The sequence below is a fragment of the Cygnus olor genome, chromosome 13 (assembly GCF_009769625.2).
Source record: "Cygnus olor isolate bCygOlo1 chromosome 13, bCygOlo1.pri.v2, whole genome shotgun sequence".
NCBI lineage: Eukaryota > Metazoa > Chordata > Aves > Anseriformes > Anatidae > Cygnus > Cygnus olor.
Genome location: NC_049181.1, coordinates 6076201 through 6091464, shown reverse-complemented (window position 1 = coordinate 6091464; position 15264 = coordinate 6076201). Strand labels below are relative to the sequence as shown.

The 15264-nt window shown below is 37.0% G+C and overlaps 2 long non-coding RNA genes across 5 annotated transcripts in view; one reads left to right on the top strand and one right to left on the bottom strand.

Moving 5' to 3' along the window:
• The window catches only part of LOC121077540, a 286128-nt gene extending 272109 nt beyond the window's left edge, over window positions 1-14019 (bottom strand). The window contains exons 1-2 of the long non-coding RNA XR_005824129.1: window positions 13891-14019; window positions 10739-10910 (exon numbers count right to left, since the gene is read on the bottom strand). This is a non-coding gene — a long non-coding RNA (uncharacterized LOC121077540). The remainder of the gene's footprint in view (window positions 1-10738; window positions 10911-13890) is intronic.
• A 366-nt stretch (window positions 14020-14385) lies between these two features.
• LOC121077537 overlaps window positions 14386-15264 on the top strand; it is a 64411-nt gene continuing 63532 nt past the window's right edge. For all 4 annotated transcript variants that reach the window (XR_005824127.1, XR_005824125.1, XR_005824124.1 and 1 more), the window contains exons 1-2: window positions 14386-14485; window positions 14589-14724. This is a non-coding gene — a long non-coding RNA (uncharacterized LOC121077537). The remainder of the gene's footprint in view (window positions 14486-14588; window positions 14725-15264) is intronic.

Below are 15264 nucleotides of genomic sequence, written 5' to 3'. Positions count from 1 at the left end.
AATTATTTTCATCTGGATCTATCTTCCATAAGGGGTGTGTTTAATCCTTTTTGAAACCATTTATAATTTGGCCTCTGCAATGTCCACTGCAAAGACTTCCATAATTGATTTATAGATTGCATTAAAAAAATAAAATAAAAAAAGATTTGCTTTTCCTTAAACTTCTACATGATAAATTTATTGAGGTAGAGATTACCTCTGAAACAGAAGACAGTTTAAATGGCACGAGTGCTAGGGACAAAAACACTTAGAAATAATCAATACTGCCTGTACTAAAAGAATAATTATCTTGCTGTAGTTTGCCTAAAGACAGAGACAAAAAGATGAGACAACATTATAGCCGTCATCAGAAAAATAAAAGACTGTTGAAGAGAGGAATTAAGTGATATGTTCTTCATAACCACAGTGAATAAGCCATAGGTTTAAGTTATAGTAAGGAAGCCCAAAGCCGGGTATTAGAGGAAAAAATCCCCATCCTAATGGCTAATCAAAAGAACTATATGCTATAGCTGTATAGTCCCTCTAAGAGAACACTGGATGAGAGTCTCTCTGAAATGATGTGGATCTATTCATCCTATCTTAGCAAAGAGAATGGCAGTAAAAAACCTCTTGATGTCCCTCCCGATCTAATACCATACAATTAGCAAGAAAGGTAGTCAAGACACCTAGTATACTGGTTTATTTCACCCTCTCCCTTTGTTGTGTGTACAGTTTCTGACTTTATTTATATTGCTAGAGAATACTCAATTTTCTCTCTCACTCAAAAGAAAATACACAGCATTGTGATTACCTGAAATATAACAGAGTAACTAGAAAGTGGAGGTGTACAGAATTTATGATGATGTTTACACTCAGCCATGTAACCACATTCAAGTTGTTTTTGTGTTGGACAGTTTCCAGAAATTGCAACGGCATCTGCTAGAAAACAACTTTCTATACTCTCTAAATTTAAAACACAGATTTTGACAGATATTATATTCTTGCCTTCTGGACAACATAATGCTGGTCATGATAAAAACTACAGTTCTCAATGGAAAAAAGAATCCTTTAAAACTAAAGACACAGTTCCATATAAATCTAAATTCCTTGCTTTCTTGCATTAAGTTCAAGAAGTAGAAATGACTGAGACTTCATATGTTTAGCCCAGTATGCAGTAAGAAAGTAGTTTTTGTTTTTAGCCTTTCCACCTATGTTTATTGAAGAGAATAAGACAATTCTGTATAAAACAGAATAAAAGTTAAGTGGAAATATCTGGTTATCTGGAATGATGAACCTGAAATGAGAAGTAATTCTATCATAAAAACTAACCTGTTTTTATGGTCAGAGCACGGAGGCTCAAAGATAATATCTATCAATGACTGCAGCTAGTTTCATGTACAGGTAGGTACTTGGATCCATTCTGGACAGTACCATAGTTATCAACCTTGGTTTACATACTCTAAATTATTTATTCTTTTTTCTTCCTTGGGATCCCAATAACTAATCACAGTACTTGGTCATGGCCATGTTCAGTATTGTGAGGCATCAGGCATATGACATCAGCATTCATCACATTCTTGCTGGCCAGCAGGTTGTTCAAGGAATATTTGAATCTATCTGAATTGGTCCCACAACAGGCAGTCAATTCCATGCACTGGAAATATATTATGGTTTGGTGGCAATGGAGATCTGAGTGGCACAGAAGGAGGCAGGTCCCAGTCATAAAAGTACACAGAAAGCTCTAATTTGCAATCAGAGGAGGTAAATGGAACTTGAAAATGAAATTCAGTCCAGTTTGCAAAGCTATTTTACATTGTGTATGACAAAAGCAGTGCTACCTTCTCCCATAGCTAGCTGCCTGTTCTAGAACTTGTGCTGCCACCTTCCTTGTCCCTGCAAAATATTTATGGGACTATGCACCCTCCTCCCCTCCATAAGCTGCATCAGAGAACTAGTCAAGCTAAAAGACAGCACAACAAAACAGAGCTGGCAGTCCCACCTCCCCCCTAAAAGCAAAGGCTGTTTTAATTCAGACAAATTCTAGCCTGGTTCTTCAGCACATAGCATTTGTGCCACCACAACAGGGGGACGCAGAGTCTCCCTGGTGGGTGAGAGCAGGGTAGGGCTGCTTCCCTCAGCAGCTTCCTTTAGCAGCAGCAGCGTGGAAATACCTGGACCATCACAGTCCTGTGGACAGGCTGATAAAAGTCTTGCAACCTTCCCTCCACTGACAACAAACATACCTTGTAGAAAAACATAATAAATCATATAAAGAAGAAACCAGCATTCTCTACAGCAATAAAACCAAGCAATTTGGTACTTTTGCAAAGGTTCTGAAAAAATACCCACTCTGAGGCACTGAATATCCATTCACTTGATCTAATGGCCTCAGTATCCTTGTCTACCAGCTATGTGTGTATTCATTATACATTACTTGCTATGTTATTTTCCTTCATTTCCGCTTCCTCATTAATTTTTATGCACTTTTGTTTTCATTTGTATACTTTTCATCACTTCAATTTCCTAATATCTCAGTGTTCCAATTAGCTACTTCCATATCTTAATCACACTGAGACTCCTTATTCAGCTATAAATATAATTTTATTACTGCTGTTTTAATGACTAACTGTTGCAATAACTATTTTACATAAAATAATTTCTCTTAAAACTTTCTCCATTTCTTTCTCTTGTCTCTAATTCATTGCATCTCTCATTGTACTCTATATTTTGTTGATCTTGTATCATCCTAAAATGTTTCCTGTTCTAAAAACTAATTGCCTGGGGAGGGGGTAAACTTTCACTTTGTTTCAACATAAACATTAAGAACAAGCATTGAAATATTTCCTTTGAATTTATCAGACTGTCCTAAACTTGCTAAATGCAACCCAAAATCAAAGACAGATAGAATCCCCACATTAAAGGGCATAAACTTTCAAAACATGGAAGTACAGCCTAGATAGGCATTATGAATACAGCACATTGCTCTTTTGTTGTGAATACCAAAATCACCATTAGAAAATGTGTGTCTGTAATAAGTGAAACCATTACTTCTGAACTTGGAATCCAGCATTATTTATTCTCATCTTTAATTTCTGTAACAGCATATATTGGCAGTGCCAATATTAATATTTACTTCATGATTCTAAAATCTCTGTAATTTCAGACTGATCGTTAACTTCTGCAAGACCTGAGATGCTGACCATCAAAGAAAACAGAAGAAAAGTCTCCATGTGAAAAGTACAGATCTGATTATGCTCAAACTAATAGAAGAGTGTGTGTTCTCATATCTACATTCTGTGAGTGACCAGCTTTGTCTGGGATATAAAGCAAAGATCACAGCAAGGTTTGCTTTAAGAAAAGCATACGCAAACATTTATGCCATGTACACAAAACAGATTCAATATGAATCCAAATAGTACTTTAAGTTATTCTAACAAAGTACATTCAGGGTCAACACTTTATCTTAAATTATGCTGTGTTCAACTGCTACATTTTAAAACTTTAATTTACTTTTATGAAGGAAAAATTAAAAGCATTAGAAGAAGTGAAAATTTATACATTTTGAGTAGTCAGTCTGTGCATAAGTAGTGAAACTTACTTATAAAGCCCCATTACACCGAACTTCTCTCAAGGCTTTGGAGACTTGTGATTGTGTGTGTGTTTGTTTTATTTTGTTTTGTTTGTAAACTGCTTCAGTCACTTCAAAATCCATGGGTTCTCTCTGGTGAGGTGGGCTGTAGTTGTATCATGTTTTTGCCAGTTTTTGCCCTGTAATAGACTTAACCTAAGCTCTACCGGCTCTGCACTATTACAAACTACAGCTAAGCTGTCTCTGCTTATAAAAATGAATCTTCCTTCTTGTTATTTTGCTGTCTTTCACTTCAGGAATTCAGGGAATACCGATACAAACTAAGGCTGTACTAGAGCCCATTTTTTTTTGTAGGGGAAAATGCCTTTATGCTTCGTGGTACCCAAAATGAAGGCCTAAATCATGTTATGATATAATACATTGCATTAGTTAAAAAAAAATCCAGTTAGACATCAGACTTAACTTTTGGGTTTTAGACTCAGAAGCATAAATTCTTTATATACCAGATCCAATTGTAGTAACATCACTGACAATTTCTACCAGCTGAACATCTGATTTTGTTTTAGAAAAACTAAATTCAGTTGCTGATCCCAAAGGAAAACAGAAAAATGATTTTTTTCAAGTATACATTTTTCCTACAAACATGTCCAGTAAATCCTATCACAGATTTAAGATATAAATTTATAATACAATGTTTTATATTCAATAATTTGTTTATCTGATAGCTCTGATAGCTTTGGAATGGTAACCTTTCAGAGACAAATGAACTTTGTCAGCTACTGAGATACTTTGGTTTAAATACACAAGCTCATGCTTGCTTACAATATACTAACTGACGTATCTAATTACTACTGATGTCTCCTTCTTTAGTCCTCTTCTACTTTCTACTGAAATATGCCATTAAGTATCTTTATTTAGAGATAAGTGATATCTCAGATACACTGTTTGCTACCAACTACCAAACAATTCAGCACTGATAGCAAGATATAATACCTAGAAGTTGCTCAAATCTATTTTAATAGTAATTTCTAAAACATTTTACTATTGCTTGAAAAATGACAGTTATGCATTGTTTTACAAATTCTTTCTTCACTTTGGTCTTCTTTTCACCTGCCACAGGGAACATCCCCCCACCCCCCACCCTCTATGGGCTTTCAGCCTTAGGTTATAACCCAACATTTTACTGAGTGCGAACTCCTTTTTTAATCATGTAGTAGTTCAGTGCTGCTTTTCACCTCAAGTAACAGAAACAGCATGTCAAATAGTTACTAACCTCTCTGCAGAAACAGAAGTGGGCAACAGGTCTAAGCAGTCTGCCTAATCTTCACATGAAGCTCATCCAAAGTAATAATATCCTAAATAACAGGGAAGAAAATGAAGTAATTCTCCAATGTGAGAATGTTTTTAGCAGAGATTCCAGAAGCAGCTAGCATTTATAGAGAAAGTTGATGTGTGATTCCTCCATCAAACTTCTAAATTTAACTGTCTTAAAGACCAGGATATCAAAACACTCAGATCTCACATACATTACTATATATGTATCATTTTAAGTTCTCTTAAACCAGTGATTCCTCAAAAACAAAGAAATAACAACAAAACCACAAATAAAACAAAACCCTAACCAAGCAGACTTTGGTCATGAATTAATATTTACAAAAATTAAATTTCAGACCTGGCAAGTTTGTTTTACAATGTCCTAAAGCTTTTCTGAAACTATATATATCATACTCATCAAGAAGATCCCGCAGATTGCTATTAGTATGCTGAAATTCTGTGACTTGCCGTCTCTCAGCCTTACTGGCAAACTCTACTGCTTGAACCTGATCACCTATCGGTAGAGCAACATTTTCCTTGATTTGACACCTTCCATTACTCTTGTATGTTTGGTAGGCCTATTTTTATTTTTATTTATTAAAAAAAAATACACAGTTCATTTCCTTCTTACTATCATCACTTTTCAAGTATTTTCTAGAGACTGATGGATATTTTCCTTATGTTTTAAATTCAAGGAGCTGGCAAAATGCTGCCAAAAAATGGATGTTTCAGTATTGTCTCAAAACTTTTTGAGACATGAGAATATTATCTCTTCAAGATATCTCAAACTGTGAAATACTACAAGACAAAATTTTAAATGTCTTGAGAGAAATGTTTGCGGTATTATCAAAGGTTCATGCTTTGGTACGGTCTCTTCTATCTCAGAGTATAAAAGACAGAAAATACGGCAGTTGAGGACAGAAACCTCTAAAAGAAGATTAACAGGAACAAAGGATTTTAGAATTCATAAACATTTTACAGTAGGTCACCCAACTTTGTACAGGAGCAGTATGTGACCCAGGAGACACTCAGGCTGTGTTCCAGTCAGCACATTTCCCTCTTCATGAAGTTGGACTCACGCTTTTCATAAGACACAGCCAACGTACAGCACTGACACTGATGGATTCATCCGACCACTTTTGTTTGCTATTAGTAGACTGATATAGATGTGTCAGTCTCACAGAACCTGAGCTGGCTATATGCGGAAGTTCAGATGCAGTAGGTCCACCACAGCCCAGAAACAGTGGACCCTTTGTGCAAGAGCTGAGCAGCAATTCTTTCTGTGCACAGCAGTAATTTCTTTGAAGTTTCCAAAATTCTGAAGGTCACCAGAAACAGCAGCATTTGCTCTAACTGGGAAATTACAAGAAACATCTAAACTCTAAATGCTAGGATAAGAGACCACATCCATAAAACTCTGATTGTACAAAAGACCAACACACAACTGTAAAAAAAATATATATGTGAAAGTATTTATCCATCAAATCCATCCCACTACGGAATTCCAACACACATTTAAAAAGTACTCATTAAAAAAGCTAGTGATTATTGTTTTCTACATAAACATTAAGTGTCCGTGGGTGCCTTTTGTTCCTATTTCATGATTATAACTACGCAATAATTGGTTCTACTTCATGTCATGTGAAGATAGAAGAATTACCATTATTTCAAAAATGGAGTTGAAAGATACACTCTTTCACTGCTTAGAGAGTACCCTTGTCTCTCTGTACATGTTCCTCAGAGGATAATAGCATTTAGGAGTTGAAAGTTTGCTTGCAATCTTAGGTCAACAGGAGTACAATATAATACAGAAACAATGGAAATATATTAATATTGATTTAGAACTAAAGCACTGACAACACTGAGATGATATTTACTGTGAAAGGCACTGAGCTATTAGAAAAAAAAAATGAAAAGAAATACAAGTTTGTTTCTCAACTTTCTCTGTTTCTAAAGGGAATAAATTTTATCCTAAATTTGTGCCTATACCTACCTCATATATTTTAAATAAGAAAAATATAATAAAAATAATTCTACAAACAAAGTAGAGCCCATAAAGCTACAGAAAGATATTTTGTGTATTCAGAGAGTCCTTTGAGACTCTTCCTAAAGTCAGTTCTTCTAGTCATATCATTAACCTTCTTTTCTATTAATGTTGTCATGGATTTTCTATACAATATCTACTATTTAAGATGGCAAACTTATTGTAGTATGTCTTCTAGGGGGCTAAAGTTCTTTATCAGCAGACTGTACTGCTTCGGAGCCTTGAAGGAGCTACCATGAGTTTGGGTGCCAGGCGCCAGAATGTACCAGTGATGTCTATTTGCAGTAAACAATCATAACAAATGATGGCAACAGCAAATAATCACAAAAAAAAACTTGTTACAGCACTATCTTATTTCAAACTGCAAGGAGTCATTTCCTCCATGAGATTGTCTTCCAGTGTTTACAAGATAACAAACAGTAACTGTTCAGTGCTGGTTAGGTGGAAAGAAAAAGGTTATAGAAATTTCTAGACCAAGCCTAGGTAAATATAACCCTTGTATTTCCACTACAGACATCTAGACACTTCCAGCTGTTGAAATTATTGCTAAATATATTTACAGTCTTTGTACAATAAAAAGCTTTATTACTTTTACTACAGGCTGAAGAAAAAAGCTTTAAATCTTTAGTTCTGAAGCAATATCTCCTGTCTTAAAAGCAATGAAGCCTTTCAAGGAAAAAAACAGCACACTAAAAAAGGTGTTTTATGATGTTGTATCTTTGTTGCAATTTTGGTTCATATATTTTTATTAAGTGTAACCTTTATATGTAAATTAAATGATTATCTAACACAAAGTACTGTTTTCATAAAGGAAGAATAGGTTTTATGTCCTGAAAGATAAAGCAGCATAAACCAGTCAGGCAGCTCAGCATGTATTTGACGGCTGTGAAATGAACTATTTGATTTCCTATTACAACCTTAACACTCTGCACTGTACCATAGCCACCAAACCCATGTGATTAGGCAACTAACCTTTCATCTGGGAGTCAGGTAATACAGAGAAAGTTCAGTATTTCTAATAAGTAAAATACCTCATTTAAAAATCTATGCTTGGAAATAACCCTTACACTGTGAAATTTAGAGAGGAATGGAAATCATATTTTGAAAACTCAGAGATAGATGAACATATTTAGGACAAACAAAAGGCTTCTACCTCAAATATGCTTAGTTTATATGTAAAATATTTTTTCCTTCTCTCCCTCTGCTTCAAGTGCAGCAGGACATATCTAGGACTAGAAAGGAAACTTTACACTTTCTGCTTCCCACATCACTGGACTTTGAGAAAGAACACAGAACTCTGCCTCTTGGCTGACAGACAGATCTAAGGATGCATCAAGTTCTTCCATAAATTGGGACCTGCAATTTCTGCATTTGTAATCTGTCTGACAATGCTAGCATTTAGGCCTTTACAGAGTCAAGGGAATTAAATTCAAATCTTACTTTTTAATTTTGTGTACGCCTCTTATGCTATGAAGAACATAACTAAAGCCATTGGTTCAATTAACAGCAAACATGAAAGTATTTTGAAAGGGAAAAGATGACTTTTAAGATATATTTTTTAATAGCCATCATAACAAAATAAAGCATGGCATAAACCTTCCTCACTTAAATCTGAAAGCAGGATAGAGGCCATCAAATAATAGTGTATGTCTATCCTCATTTGGACAAAAAAATTCCTGAGAGATGTATAGAAGATGAGAAAAATACCCGTCATATCTAACAAAAAAATCTTGCATGTCTTTATTTTTCTGTAAAATTCCCCTTTGGTTCAAGTGCATACAGAAAGGTAGAGCCTAATTCACTAAGGGATTACCTGGGAAGCCCTAGAAGTTTCTGGTTTTTAAAAAGGAGCAAAAGTGGCTAACAGCCAAAGAAATCAGACTACTTCAGTCACAGCTGTCAAAACGAGACAGACACTGTATGGCTTTTTTGATAAGCAGCTGTCTTTAAAAAAAATTATTAATGACTTGATGGATAAAATTGTTTTGCTCCTATGTAAGGTTTTCTACCCCTAAATTAACAACTCTCAAAAAAACTGAGTGATTTTTTTTCTAGCTATTTGTTCTATAAATCTAAATCCTCAATTTGTTATCTCTATTCTCTTTTCAATCAGATGTATAGTACCAAGCACAATGACTTCTCATTAGATCCTCTACATGCTACAACAACAAAAACTGCCACACAGTTTAAAAACAACCTACTGTTTCAGTCCTTGTATTTTTTGTTTTTACATTTTGTGGTCTTGGGCATTCCTTTAATTTATCATCATGAGAGAATCTGTCAATAAAGAGAGTTATGAAAACAAGATGGGTTTGGAGAAAGAAAATATATAGATTTTTACCTTGGGTGATTAAATTCTCACTGACATTAACATATGACAACCTGTTAGAATGATTTGTAAGTCTTACAGTTTTATAAATAGCTTTATCTCTTCATTCCACATGAGGAAAAAGCAAAGTATTATTTATTGTACCTTTCTAGCACCACAGCATGGAATATTTCAAAGACTTATTTTAAGTTTTGTGGAAGTCTCTTGATATTAAAGGACTGCAGATACAAGATGAGGAAACCTTCTTTATATCTTCTGGCCCCCTGCTGTACATGTTGTTACACACTGTTTTGTAAAAGAACTAGCTCTAATCCATACAAAGGAAATGCTTTCCTTTTATTGTCATGAGCTTGTAAAGCTAAAGCAAGCCATCATAATTTCATTAAATCATGCTAAATTACTTACAAATGCTGAGAATGATTTGTAATATGTAATGTTTGCTCTACAAATGGATTGAATATTTATAATATTCAGTTCATACCGTGCTATTTATTCTTTAAAAAATGACATATTTGTTTTTGCTTTCTTAGCAGAGCATAAGGCAAATTATATTAATTAGGCTATTTACATGATTTCCTAACTTGGAGCAGTGAAACTTGCCTTTAGCTAGCAAATAATTGGAATTACAATTGCTGGAGATATCACAAGTTTTTTAATTATATCAAGCCCCATCAAGTTCTGATAGGACATTAATAGTTACTTCCCTTCACTGCCATTGTTTTTTCTCTGCACTAAGGCATTCCAGTATACTCAAAAGCCATAAAACAGAAATATATGACAAGAAACAGTAATCTTCCAATTTTACTCCCCAGATTTCAGGTCTACTGGTATATTCCTTTGGGAAGATAATGACAGAACTTGTCTTTCATGAAGACGTTGAAAATAGATTGTAGTCTAAAAGTTATATCATTTTGGATAAGCAACCAGTTTTGTTAGAAATAATAAAGTATAAAAAAATACAGAAAAGCTAATACAGGACACATGTATTTTAGCACTGTAGGAAGTTCTTATCAAGATGAGTATTGTTTTTTCCCGCCTTTTGGAAATCAGAAGGGAGGGAGAAGCTTATTAATTCAACATTTCATTTTTAAAACAAAGAGAATTCAACACAACACAACAGTCCTCCAACAAGCAGAATTATGATTGTGGCTGATAAGGTGGGTGCAATCCAGGCTTACATCAGGCTTGATTTTAATTCAGTCATAGTTATTGCATGCTTCTATGAAGGCTGTGAATAACCTTTCTTTTTTTCCAGTCTTTCTAGTGTTACTCCAAGAACTTTAGACAGAAGCCTTCAGAGGCAGAAAATGAATCTGACTCCAAATGACCACCAATGAAAGAAAGGGATAGGCAGAGATTATTCTTCGAAGCAAAAGGCTCCTCAATTTGAAGGGGTTCTATTGTACCTATCAGCTTTAAACATTTACCTATTTATACAGCAGACAGAAAATGCATACAATATTTAAGTCATAATAAATCTTACCGCACTAGACAGAAGAGGAAATGTAAGTGGGCACAGTAGGAAGTCAACAGCACCATCCTTTTACTTACTGGAAAGTGCCATAGGCGAAACACCTGTTGACTGATGAAATAACGGTATGGACAGTTTTGTAAGATTTCTGCCTGTCTGCATTTTGTTCAGGAAATTCCAACCCCTGAAATTACAAAAATATGTAAGTTTCAGTTTGCTTTAAATTTTTTTTTTATTTTTTTTTAAATTGAGTTTCTAGCCAGCCCAAACAGCTGGGACAAAAACATGGGGGAAAAAAAAAGTAATCTGTAAGAGTTAAACACTAATGAACAAATAATAACACTTGAAGTTATTTCTTATTTTAGAACATAATCTCGATTTCTTTCAAGAGTTGCAAATAGAAATGGCCCTTCCTAGGGCATTATCTGCTAATTGTCTGCTAATACATTTGCATCTTCAAAAAATCCACAGTTCAGCTCCTACAGTGTTCACCATCTCTGATTTTATATTCCCATGATCTAGATGTCCCTTCAGAACCTTATTTTCTATCTTAAAACACCACACAATTCCCTACCTAGCCTCCATGATTTGCACTGAGTATAGGTGAGGAGTGAGCATAGAAGAAATTGGTTTTTTAAGTAAGAGGGGTAGAGTTGTGTCATTTTTAATCAAAATGTTCTCTTCTAGCAACATGAGAAAACAACACCCACCGTTGGGCCTGAATATCTATGAAAAATCTCTTAGAACTACTGGATTATGATGAATAAAGATGAATAAACGTATGCAGTTAGCACTGAATGTTCAAAAATTTTCCATCTCTCAGGTATCAGGAAACTGTTTAAAGCTTGGCATTGGGCTGGACTAACTATTCAATAAAAATCAGGGAATATGAGAAAAATTGAGCAAAACTCCAGTACACATTTTAAAGACAGCTTGGTGAACTGAAAATTCAGTTAACCTCTCAGGAGTTACAGTGCAAAATTTCGAGATTAAATTCAATTACAGGGTGAAATGGACATTTTTATTTCTGCTTCAAGTGCAAATTGTAACACATCAATGAAGATGAAGCTGTTTCCAAAGCCTCTATTACCGTTTTTAAGGAGAAAAATAATTCTTTAGTTTTCAGTATTTATTGCCTGTTAATAATACAAGTGGCTCAGGAGTTAAGGAAACAGGGACCTATCTACAAGGCAGGTCACCTGCTGAGATGAGATACAAATCCAGGCATGTGAATGCACAGGAGCAAAACTCAATTTACTCCCCCCAGCCCACAACAAAGCCATACCTGTCCATTTAGATACACTAAGTTGTTTCTAAAGAGCAGAACTTCATTTTGAACAATATAATATAAAACTCTGTTTTCCATATAAACATTATTTATGACTATTCTTCCTTCTGCTGCAGCAACATCAATGTTCTTTTTTATCTTCATCTTTGACTTGCCTATTCTGTGTCTCTGTCACTAACACTGGGTTAAGGAGAAACACTGCAAAAGAGTACAGAAGCTGAAAGGGAGTTATGGAAGCCAAATGACAACATAATCTTAAACTAGAAAGAAACAGTGCAAAGGATGAGTGGAAATGGGCAATTTAAAAACGGTACAATGTGACAGACCTTTGAGATAGGTGGCTTACAGACACTGGTGTTCAAATGAGATATAGTTAAACATCTATATGTATGTACGACAACAGCAGTAGCTCCAAGGAGCAGGATGAATTGCAGGCACATCGCCCATAACAGACTGCAGACTCCAGCCACTGCTACAGTTAGGCCATCACTTTGAAGGTTATTTAGGGCAGGCTGGCAACATACATAGGAGAAGAAGTTTTCTATGGCTTGCAAATGGGAAAGATTACATACAAAAAGGCTACAGCTTTAAATTTTAAAGCACCCATGAATTGTCAGCACCTGATAACCGAGTGTTTTATCAGACTCCATACAAGTGTGGCCCAATGACCAAGCACCATGTCACCAGGCACTGTGCTACCTGCACTGTCTTCTTACAAACATCAAACAAGCTTTGAGCCTTACATGTTGTATTTTAATAGTTGTTATGGTTTTACCCTGCTACACAGCTGAACTCCACTACAACTGCACCCTCACTTCCCCTCCTCAAATTAAAAAGGGAAGAAAATACAATGGAAAGGGCTCAAGGGTGGAGGTAAGGACAGGGACATCCCTCAACAATTATCATCATGGGCAAAACAGATTCAGAGTGTGGAGAGTAATAGAAATTATCACCTATCACTAACAGAGTAGAACAGTAAGAAACTAAAAGCAAACTAAAAACACCTTCCCTTACAGCCACCCTCTTGTATGTCCTTCCCCAAAGCAGCACAGGGGAATGGGGAATGGGGGCTGTGGTCAGTCCCTGACACTTCGTCTCCTCTACTCCTTCACAGTCACTCTCTGCCCCTGCTCCACGTGGGGTCCCTCCCACAGGATGCTGTCCTTCCCGAACTATTCCTGTAGTGTCTGCCCACAGGCAGCAGCTTTTCAAGAACTGCTCCCACATGGCTCCGTACCATGGGGTCCATCGCTCAGGAGCAAACTGCTCCAGCACAGGTCCCTCACGGGTGGCAGCTCCCCCCAGACCCCCTGCTCCTGCGTGGGCTCCTCCCCACAGCCTGCAGCTCTGGCCCAGGGCCTGCTCCTGTGGGGGCTCTCCATGGGCCGCAGCCTCCTCCAGGCCACATCCACTTGCTCCACTCCATCGGGGGCTCCTCCACGGGCTGTAGCGTGGAGATCTGCTACATGTGGGACCCATGGGCTGCAGGGGGACAGCCTGCTCCACCAGGGGCCTCTCCTCCTTCTGCACTGACCTTGGGGTCTGCAGGGCCATTTCTCACTCATCTCTCCCAGCAGCTGTTGTGCAGCAGTTTTTTTCCCCCTTCCTAAATCTGCTTTCACAGAGGCAAAAACAACATCGCTCATTGCCCAGCTTTGGCCAGCGTCGGGTCCCTTTTCGAACCTGCTGGCACTGGCTCTGATCTGACATGGGGCAGGCTCTTCTTGTAACAGCCACCCCCCTGCAGGCCCCTGCTACCAAGCCCTTGCCACATAAATGCAAAACAATGGTACAGAAATTCAAGCAGGGTAGTTCAATAAAGAAAGCAAAGATGTACCGAATGAAATAAATTTAAAAGATCTGAGTGGATGCTGACTTTCTGCCCCTCTCTCCTCACCAGTGTCTTTAGTCTTCCTCTCACCTAGCAGCCTTCAGTAGCTGCCATGACAAAACCTGGTCAACCTCCCCCAGCTGCCCTGGGAGCTCTCCTCCATCTTATTACCCCCAAAGCTGGGCTGTGGCTGGCAGCAAGACCCCTTCCTCAGGGCAGCAGCCCCCCAGCCTGCCCCTACTTGCAGGTGCCACCTTCCAGAAACCTCCAGAAGCTTAACTTGAGCCTCTGCTGCCACTACATGGGCCTTGGCCATCAGGGCTGCCACGGTCAAGGGAGCCACCAGAAGCCAGCAGAAGGAAGCCATCCCTGAGGGTCACAGCAGCTTCTTCGCACAGGCAGGAGTGCTTCTGGTGACTCTTGATGTGGGGATTTATGTTTAACCACTGAGCTGAAGTCAGGGATACGACTTGGAAGGAGGCGGGGTCGGTGTGCCTCAATTATACTGTTTTTGCCTTTAAAGTGATGAACATGAAAGGAAAGCCTTCACTTCACTATTGCAATCTGGAGATTTGTGTCCTTAGCCTAAGCTTGAAGGAGGAAAAATAAGAATGAACACTTGACCATCTGACTCCAGAAGGTGAATCAGGGGAGAAAAGAGACTTTTAACTCTAGGCAATTTGCTGTAAATACAAGCTGTTTCTTATCATATTTAGTTAATCAGCAGTTTCTTTGTTTTTAAGGATTATGGGCACTGATTAAAAACAAATCTCTGCTCTTTTTCTGCAAGTCTCACTGCTCAGCCATGAAAGCATTACCACAAAAGTATTTCTGTGAAACAGCATCTTCCCACAAGCGCAACCTCATTTCAATATCAAGGTAAGAGTCCAAAATGTGTACACAGCCTTTCATAATATGCGTGGAAGCATCTAGCATAGGATTATTTTTAAAAGACTGAAAAGAGAAAAAGGAGGCCTGCTTATCTGTTTCCAAATCACAACAGGATCATACAATATAGCTTATGTCTTAAAAAGAGATTTTTTAAAAGAAATCTTAAATTATTAAATTGATTGATATTCTTCCCTCTGGGAAATCAAAGCCAACAATGATACACTTGCTCAAATGTCTGCATGTTTCATTCTCCTTGAGTGAACTGTGCCGTATTCTGTGCATGAATCTTGCTGAAATGAGACTTTTGGGGACATATGACCTCTTTCTCTTATCATTGGAAAGAAAATCAATGTATTTTCTGCCTTCGTGAATGCATGCATGCATGCAAAGGAGTTAAGAACTAAACATTCTGATGTAATCATTCCACTATGTGTTGAAAAACATAAAATCAAGATACTACTAATCTGATAAATAGAATTTAGTAAATAAAGAAAAAAAACTAATAAACAATATACCTATTGTATGATC